Source organism: Balaenoptera ricei, chromosome 3, assembly GCF_028023285.1.
Source record: "Balaenoptera ricei isolate mBalRic1 chromosome 3, mBalRic1.hap2, whole genome shotgun sequence".
Lineage (NCBI taxonomy): Eukaryota > Metazoa > Chordata > Mammalia > Artiodactyla > Balaenopteridae > Balaenoptera > Balaenoptera ricei.
In genome coordinates, this window is record NC_082641.1 from 147,722,080 (window position 1) to 147,731,563 (window position 9,484).

Sequence of the window (9,484 nt, forward strand, 5' to 3'; positions counted from 1 at the left end):
TTCCAAAGGGGAATTGATCCCCAGAAAAGAAAATTAGGTGCTGCAGTTCTCACTCCTTTTCCTGTGCCTGCTAGATTCTGAGTTCTCCAGCTGGAATGGGAAGGGACAGCACTGGGAGCTCTTCTCCTGGCCTCCCCTCCCCCAATTAGCTGACCAGGAATTTAGTGACTTTGGCAATGGATGGTTTGAGAGTTGGCAATGGAGGATTGAGCCGTATTGTACCTTCTTTGTGGAGGATATGACAAGGATTGTGAATAAGAACCGGAAGGGACACAAAGGATGATCATTTAGGGAGCGTGAACAAAGAGCTAGCACAATACAAGTGCTAGCTTGAAATATAATGATTGAAATATAATGATTAAGAACTTAAACTTGAATTCACATCTTGGTTCTGCGATTTGGTTATAAATTTGGGCAAATTACTTCATCTCTCTGATTCTCATTGGGAATGATGATGCCTACATCTCATGGGATTGAGATGAAGATTGAGTTGAAAGAAGGCATATAAAGTGCTTACCTCGTTGCCTGTCGTAGAGAGAGTGATCAGTAAGTGATAACTATGTTTTTATCGCCATCGTTATCATTACTGTAAAGATAAGGGAGAAAGATTAAGTATCTAGACTGTTTGTCCAAGGTAATTATATAGGATTGGACCCGAGGTCTGGTGCTTTGTGGTTCCTTATCTTTTGTTATTTTGATCTCAGTTTCCACATTTGTTATTTAGAAATATATTTTTATTTATATGTTTTATAGAAACATTCTTCTGAGCTCCCAGATATGTGACCCCATAACTTAGAACCCTGAGTGGTAGACTTAACCTTCTTTTCCTCTTTTTTTCCCCAAGTCATTCCATCCCACACAGAACACTCGATATTCTTGAATGGTCCTGTTTTCCCACATTTTTTTGGAGCGAGAGCCATGACTTCTGATTGACATGGCTTCAAAGAGTGTTCACTATCTCATGTGATTCACCCGCTGCTTAAGTCTCGTGTGCAACTCTGTTCTCTACCAACAGATATCTTTCAGTTGTTTCCTGCCTCATTTGGTAGCATCTGCTTGGAAGTCAAAGGGGAAGTGATACCTGTGCCTTGTAATAGGCTGGCCATGAACCAAGAGGAAAGTGAGCTGGAAATGAGAGCCATAGGAATTTGGGTAAGTTTTTTGTTTTTGTTTTTTTGGCCGCGGGGCATGGCTTGTGGGATCTTAGTTCCCTGACCAGGGATCGAACCTGGGCCCATAGCAGTGAAAGCGTGGAGTCCTAACCACCGGACCACCACGCCAGGGAATTCCCTTGGGTAAGTTTTGGACACAGGCTTTTGCTAGTTTCTGTGGCCATACGTGGATAACTTAGTTTAATTTAGCTTCAGTGTTAGGCTTACACCTGTGATGTCATGTGCGAGAAAAACACTGACCTTCAAATAGTGAGAATCCTAGCCTTAGATCAGTCATGGAATTTCTGTATGACCCTGGGAAAGTCCTTTCTCCGCTCTGGGTTCAAGTTACACATCTGTAAAATGAAACAATTGTTTGAGATTTCTTCCATCTCTGAATTGACGTTCATTAACATGTGTCTCTATTTTAGGAGCAATAGGAGATGAGTTCAAGTTTTCCCCAGTGTTACTGAAACTGACAGGTCATCATGCTTCAGTTTCTGGCCAGAATCTTTCTTCTGCAGCCCCTGTTGGCTATCAGCCCTAATCCCTCCCTCCAGCACGGTCTGGTTAACTGCATTTTCTCTCTTCCCTAGCATGTCCTCAGAATCCTTCCTGGCAGAGTGAGTGCAGGAGCTGCAAAGAACATCTAAAGGGTCCAAGAGAAGTTCTTGATCTGAGCACTTCCTGTCTCAATATTTATTGTCTACCAAACACAGTTAATCCTCCCCATCTTGCAGAGTGACAGAGGAGACCTGACACATGTTCATTTTGCTTTTACTGAGTGGGTCTCCATGGAGACAGGTGGTAGATTGTACCTAATGATGACTATGAGGTCTCCTGGTATGAAGAAAACACACACACACAAACACACACACATTCTAGCTTCAAAGCCCAGACCAAGCTTGTAACAGTGGGTTCTGTCTCTAATTAGATGGTCGAGAACATGCTCCAGTCAGTCCTTGAATCCACGGAATCAAACCAGCGTCTCACCGTGGAGAGCATCATTAGTATGAGTGTCATTGACATCATCATTATCATCATCATCACCATCACCATCATGAAAGTGGAAACACAGTTCTGTCCAACAAATAATTGAGCCTTGACTATGTTCTGGACACTGGAATACATGCCGGGGGAGAGAGAGGTAAAAAAGGGAGAAACAATAATCAAGTCAACAAATCAGTAAACGAGAATAGGCTGTGATAAGTGATGTGAAGGAAGTAATCAGGTTGATGTGCTGGAGGGTACCTGGGATTGCAGGAGAGGAGGAGGGCTGCACTTCAGTTTAGATGGTCAGAGAAGGCTTCTCTGAGGAGGTGGTGTATGAGCAGAGATCCCTGCAGATTGCTGGCGAGGACAGAGGTGTGGCTGGTACTGAAGGTCACTTGGGTGGAGGGACAGAAGCAGAGCATGGGGAGTAGAGGGCAAGGAGTAAAGTGATCGGAGGTGGAGTTGCAGAGGTGGGCATGCTGGGCCTTGAGGACCCCTGGAAGATTTTAAGCAGGCGAGTGACATGATCTTTGATCTTAGAGGGCTACTCCGGCTGCTTCGTGAAAGATGGGTGGATTGGAGAGGTACCAGGACTTGTGAAGACTAGTCACCTCGGACTCCTCCCCCTCCCTCCTAGCCCACATGCAATCAGTTGCCAAGTGTGTGGTGGGAGCCCTCCAGGAACTGTGCGAGGGCTTGAATCCGTGTGGTGGCAGCAGAGAGAGAGAGAAGTGCTCAGATGGAGAACTTCATTTAAGAAAGGCTTACGGCGCTCCTACAGTGTGCCAGGCACTGTTGTAGGGATGAGGGATATGATGAAGAACAGGACAAAGCCCCCATCCTCTTGGAGCTTATATTCCAATGGGGACATAGTCAGCAAGCAAGTAGACCAACGTAGAGTATTATATTCAGTAGTATAAATTAGATAGTATATTTAGATAGCATAAATGCTTATGAAGATAACAACGCAGGATGAGGGATCACGAGTGACGGGGTGTTTGAGATAGAGTGGTGGTTGAAGATGAGTTAGATGAAGTGGATGTGGGGAGGGAAAGGGAGGCTTGAAGGGTAAGTTTTAGGGTTTGGGCTTGAGCTCTAGGGTGTATGGTAGTGTCACTTACAAAGAAGGGGGGCATGGGGAATAAATAAGTGGGAAATCTAGGGCTCTGCCTTGGCCTTATTGATCCTCTAGGGCAGTGGTCCCCAACCTTGTTGGCACCAGGGACCGGTTTCGTGGAAGATAGTTTTTCCACAGTCGGGGCAGGGAGGGGGACGGTCCAGGCGGCAGATGAAGCTTTGCTCACTCAGCCGCCGCTCACCTCCGGTTCCTAACAGGCCTCGGACCTGTACTGGTCCTTGGCCCAGGGGTTGGGGACCCCTGCTCTAGGGCCATCCTCTCCTCAGATGTGGGACACAACGCATGTTTTGTTATAGGAGTCAGCTTGTTTCAGTAGTTGACGATTTGCATTTTAGAGGCACCCACAGCTTGGGTGTCACATACTCCTGCCCTGCCCAGGAATGAGTCCTGTCAGGTATTTCCCTATGGGAACAGAGAAGAGCCTCTTTCTGGAGCTCTGCTCTGCCCGCTGATCCCCACCTCCTGACTCATTAACCTCAGCAAGTCCAGATAGGAGCTCGTCGTCCTCCCACCCCGTCTTCTCTTGCCTACTCACTTTCGTAAAGGCCCTGCCTCAGCTCGTGGTACCAGCATCCACCCACTCGCCCAACACAGAAAGCTGGGAGTCATCCTGGACTCCTCTCGCCCCCTCGCCGTCCACAGCCAGCCAGTCACCCGGTCCTCTTGTTGTCCTCGCATCTATTCCTTCCTGTCTAACCTCACTGCTCTCGCCTGAGCACCAGCCTCTGCATATCACATTTATACTCTTAAAGGTCCTTCCTGCCTCTTGGCTGACTTTATCCCATCTGCCCTCCTTACTGATGCCAGAGTGAGTTTTCTCAAAAGCAAACCAGACTGTATCATTTCCAGGGCTTAGAACCATGCCTCTCCCGCAGTATTGTCTTCAGGATAAAATCCCATCCTAGGACATAAGTCCCACCATGATTGGATGCTGGGAACCTCTTTAGCTGTATCTCTTGCCTCTCTGCACCCTTCATTATATGCTCTGATAAGACAAAACTGCTTATAGTAAACTGAGTACATGCTACTGCCCATTGCTGTTACCTCTTGTGCATGTGTAAGCCTCTCTTCTTGAGTTCCCATTGAAAGCCTATTTATACTTTAAAACCCAACCCAGAAATCCTCTCCCCTGGAAAGACTTCCTTTCCTCTATGCTACTTCTGGTCCCTGTACATGCTTCTCTGTTTACCACTCATTGCATCATAACATAGTGATCCATTTACTCACCTGTCTCCTTCAATACCAGATGAACTCTTTGAGGGCTAGGGTTGTGACTTATTCTGCTGGGTATCTGCAAGTCTAGCATGGGGTCTGATCCAGGAAGTTGGCCCACAAACGATTAAGTTGGATGAGTTTGGGTTCAAGTCCTTCAGATGCAACCTGGAAACTCATCCTTCTAGAAACTTCCAGAACCAATAATTATTGACAACAAAGGCAATTTAGTAGGAGTGAATCACTGTACTTTATGGGCATAACACTGAAGAGCGTAGCACCCGGGAACCATTGTGTATTTCCTAACACCTTGTTTAATCAGGGACAGCTCTAATTATAGATGGACCTCTTCCTGGCCCTGGGACGCCTACGCAAGTGTATTTATTTATCAAGGCTTTGACCAAATTAGAGCAGAGTGCAATGGTTAAAAACTAGACATCACAATCCAGCAGAACCAGGTCCTGACCTCTGATTGATTGTGAAGCTTTGGAGGGGTAATTTTTCCTCCCTGTGTCTTGGTTTCCTCATCTGTAAAATGAGGATAAAAATGGCTCCCATGCCTTCAGTCTTTGTGAAGACGAAATGACTTCCTGCATCTAAAGTGCTTGGTACAGTCGCTGGCCGTGACAGCTTTGGTGGTGACTCCTGCAGAGACAAAGCATTCACGCTGATATTCAAGCCGCCATTTAAATGTCTCTTCTGCCCTCACTAGCGTATGCAAGCAGACTAGATTAGGGTGCCTGTTTGACATCTTAGAAAACTTCAGGACTTTTGTTCATAGCATTCATCATGACACTGTTTGCGTCATATTTCGTCTGACTTCCTGACTCAGCTCAGAAAGATCCCAAAGGACTGTGTTTTTTAATCCTTAACTCTTAGCACAGTTCCTGACACAGAGAAAGGTCTCATTGAATATTTGAATGACTGAGCAAATCTTTCTTACTAGCATGCTATCTTGGCATGGGGTATTTCTGTGTGTGTGTGTGCGTGCGTGTGTGTGTTAGGGGGGCTATTTGGTGAGGTTAGAAGTGAAAGCACTGATAGAAAGCCCATGGTGATGGAGAATGGGGGCAGATTCTGGTTAGGGAGCTCTGCACCAGTATAATAAGAGATTAAGAGCACATAAGGACAGGCCCCGGCATCACAGGATTTTTAAGGCTGTCACTGCCTTAGGCTGTGAGGCCAGTGTGTATAATAAAAATAGTTTGCACAGTTCTGCTTTGGAAATCAGGACTCTGACTGAGAGCTTAGCCAACTAGCCAGCAAGAATAGCTTTCTGGAGCTTGGAGCCTCATGAAAATTCCAAAACTGGGGAATAATCAAAAAAAAAAAAATAGGTTTGTTTGCTGGCTTTGAAAAACTGCATTTAAAAAAAAAAAGGAAAGCAAAAAACCTTCTCAATATTCTCTTCATCTGCAATACAAATTATCAGACACTTCCTGTGCACCAGCCCACAGATGAGAGGAAGAAGGAGCCAGGAATAAAGCAGGTGCTTCATAGGAAGTCATTGGCTAGGGCATGAAGAAGAGTAAGGAGTACGGTGTGGTCGCCAGACTAATGCTAATCTAAGTGTGGGGCACAGGTGAGTGCCAACACCACCTGTTTGTGATTAGCTACCAATTCGATAGGGAGCTTGCCACAGGATGTAATACATCAACGACATCACTAGCACATTGTTTGCAGTTCAGCCGCTATTTTTTTCATAGTAAGATATGCTCAATGAAGGTAGCACTGTATTCTTCCCTGTTTTGGCGCAATCCGTCACTGCCTTAGGCTTGGACCAGTAACGGATATTTCTCTGACCAGCTGCTTTGAGCAGCACTGGTCTAGAGCACGGACTTCAAAATCAGTCAGACTCAGCTCTGCTGCTTAAGTGAGTCTCCTGAGCTGTCTGAGCTTTGGATTCCAAGTCTGGAAAATGGAGAGTCATTCATTCAAAACAAATTTTGAGCACACACTGTATACTAGGCACTGTTCTGTGAGTTGAGGATATTGCAGTGACCCCGGCTGATAGGATTCCTGCTTTCATGGGGCCTACAGATAAAGAAGTGAGATAATTACAGCTTATGATAAGTGCTGTTAAGAAAGTCAACTGACCCTTTGATGTGTGTGTAACAGATTGGATGGTTAGGGAGGTTTAAGAAGGAATCAGCTGTGCAAAGAACTCAAGAAAGAGTGCTCTAAGCAGAGGCGAGAGCAAGTGCAAAGGCTCTGAGGCATGCTGGGGGAAACAAGAAGATGGCCAGCGTGTCTGGAGTGGAATGAGGGAGGGGAGGTAGAGCATGGGGAGAGGTGAGGTCAGAGAGGATCCAGTTCAGGCAAGGCTTAGTAGGACACAGGGAAGAGTTTGGATTCCATTCTAGAAGCAATGTGATACCATTGGAGGGTTTTAAACCAGACCATAAAGTTTTTTTCTGAACCATGTTAAAGGGTTTAGACTTTGTTCAAAGAACAACAGGGACCCACCAAAGATTTAAAAGCCTGAGAGTGTCAGGATTAGAACCACATTTTATAAAGTTTACTTGGGCTGTGGTAAAGACAGCAGTTAGGTGGGACTCGAGGCAAAGAGACCAGCTAGGGGAAGACATTCTGGTAGTGGAATGAGTGGAGAAATGTAAGAATGACCGAATTAAGATCCTTAACTGGATCGCAAGCTTCTTTATGTCATGAGCCTCACCGCCTCTTGCTTTGGATGTTCTGTGGCATGAACTTTAGGTCTTTGTGAAAGTCAGTTTTTAATTAACACTCAATTAGCTGAATTGACTAGCTAACATAAAATCAAACTACATCCTCCATCCACTCTTCAGAAACTGACTGCTTGTGTACAGCGCTGGTCTTGTCCATGGTATAGAAGTCGGTCTCCTTTACCTTGTTCTCCTCTCACCTGTTTACCTTCATACCCACTGATGCTCAAGTCTAGGTGAGCCTATCTCCAACAGCAACTGTACGAGAGCGATTTCCATCTGGAACCAAACAAATGCCTAAGCCCTATTTGGAATGTGTATTTCCACACTCATCCAGCCAGTGTTGCACAAGGCAAACTGGCACTTGTTCAGCCTGCTTAAAAGAACTTTCAGTGCTCTTACATGAGAGGTGGGCTGTTCATCACCAGAGACCTTGCTAGCCATCATGTTGGCAACAATGATGAGAGCTGTTTATTGAGCAACTACTAGGCACTGGGCTAAGGGATTTACGTTTATTCTCTGATTTTAAACCTCACAACAACCTTATACGATAGGTGTTCTTAACTAACTCTATTTTAATGAGAAAGGAACTGGGAATCAGAGAGGCTAAGTAACTTATCTAATGTCATACAACTCATCAGATGCCAACCAGGATTTGAACTTAGTTCTTGCTGATTCCAAAGCCTTGTGTCATTTTAATAGTAAATTTTAATTTATTTTTTCATTCTAGTGACTCCTTATAATTTTTAAAGTTATTTATGCTCATTGTCACACATTCAAACAATTTGAGATTATATAAACTACTGAAAGTATTTGTTCTGGTTATCGATTGCTGTGTAACAAATCACTCCAAAGCTTGGTGGCTTCAAAACATTCATTTAATTATTACCTCACGTGGTTCTGGGACCTGACTGGGCTCAGTTAGTTGTGTCTCTCTGTGTCTGTCATCTGGTTGTGGTCGGATATCAGCTAGGGCTGGAGTCATCTTAAAGCTTTTCTTACCCTCAGGTCTGGCCCCTGAGGCTAACTGGGACCTCCCTGGGACTATCTGCTGGAACACATACACTTGGCCTCTCCCTGTGGCCTGGGCTGCCTCAAAGTGTGATAGGTGGGATCCAAAAGGAAACGGAAGGAAGTAGAAGCTGCTCATTTCTTAAGGCCTGGGTCAGAAATGGGCACAGGGCCACTTCTGCTATTTTCTATGGATCAAGCCAAGATTGAGGGGAAGGAGACATTCCATGAATGTCAAAGAATTTGGAGGCCATATTTTAAAACTGCTACAGTCTGCTTCTGACCGCAAATTATTTCTTTTCCTCTTTCAGCAAAATGAACTTGTTCCATCACGAGACGCTCCCAAACTTCTCATGCCGTCAGGTTCAGGCTTGAAGTCCAGGATCTCGTCTTTGGTATCATTTCCAGGTATGACTGGAGGTGCCTTGAGTGTGGTTTCTTAGTTACAGCTCTTCAAGAATGAGTCTTATTTTTTTTTAATGAATTTTTAAAAATAATTTATTTATTTATTTATTTTTGGCTGCATTTGGGTCTTCGTTGCTGCGCGTGGGCTTTCTCTAGTTGTGGAGATGGGGCTTCTCATTGCAGTGGCTCCTCTTGTTGTGGAGCTTGGGCTCTAGGTGCATGGGCTTCAGTAGTTGTGGCATGCAGGCTCAGTAGTTGTGGCACACGGGCTTAGTTGCTCTGTGGCATGTGGGATCTTCCCAGACCAGGGCTCGAACCGGTGTCCCCTGCATTGGCAGGCGGATTCTTAACCACTGCGCCACCAGGGAAGCCCAAGAATGAGTCTTGATCTGAGTATCTGTGAAGTAAAAAGATAACTTATCTGTCTTCCATACCTAACATCCAGCTGTGGGCTAGGCATCTGAATACTGCAGTAAATGTATTGTGGGTTCCTTGATTAGGGTACAGTTCTATTCAATGTTTCTCTGCAGCTCAGCCTGTTACCCGAAAACTGGGTTTACCTCTTGGTGGATGTGGAAGCCAAATGACACAACCAAGTCAATGAGTGGGAGAAGGAAGGATTTATTACTTGCAGTAAGCAAGGAGAACACCTGGGATCTTCCCCAAAGCAAAACTGGGGAAGTTTTAAGCTAAGGGTGTATACATATTCATGAAGGGGCTTGAGCAGAGAATTCAGCCTAGAATTGGGGCAAAGGTTGACAGAGCTCAAGCTTGAGTTGATTGAAGTCACGAGGGTCAGGAAAGGTCAATATCATCATTCCTTAGGTTCTGACCAGCCTGGGGTCTTAGCATGCAGTTACCATCCTCCATCTGGGTGGGGGGCCTTGGTT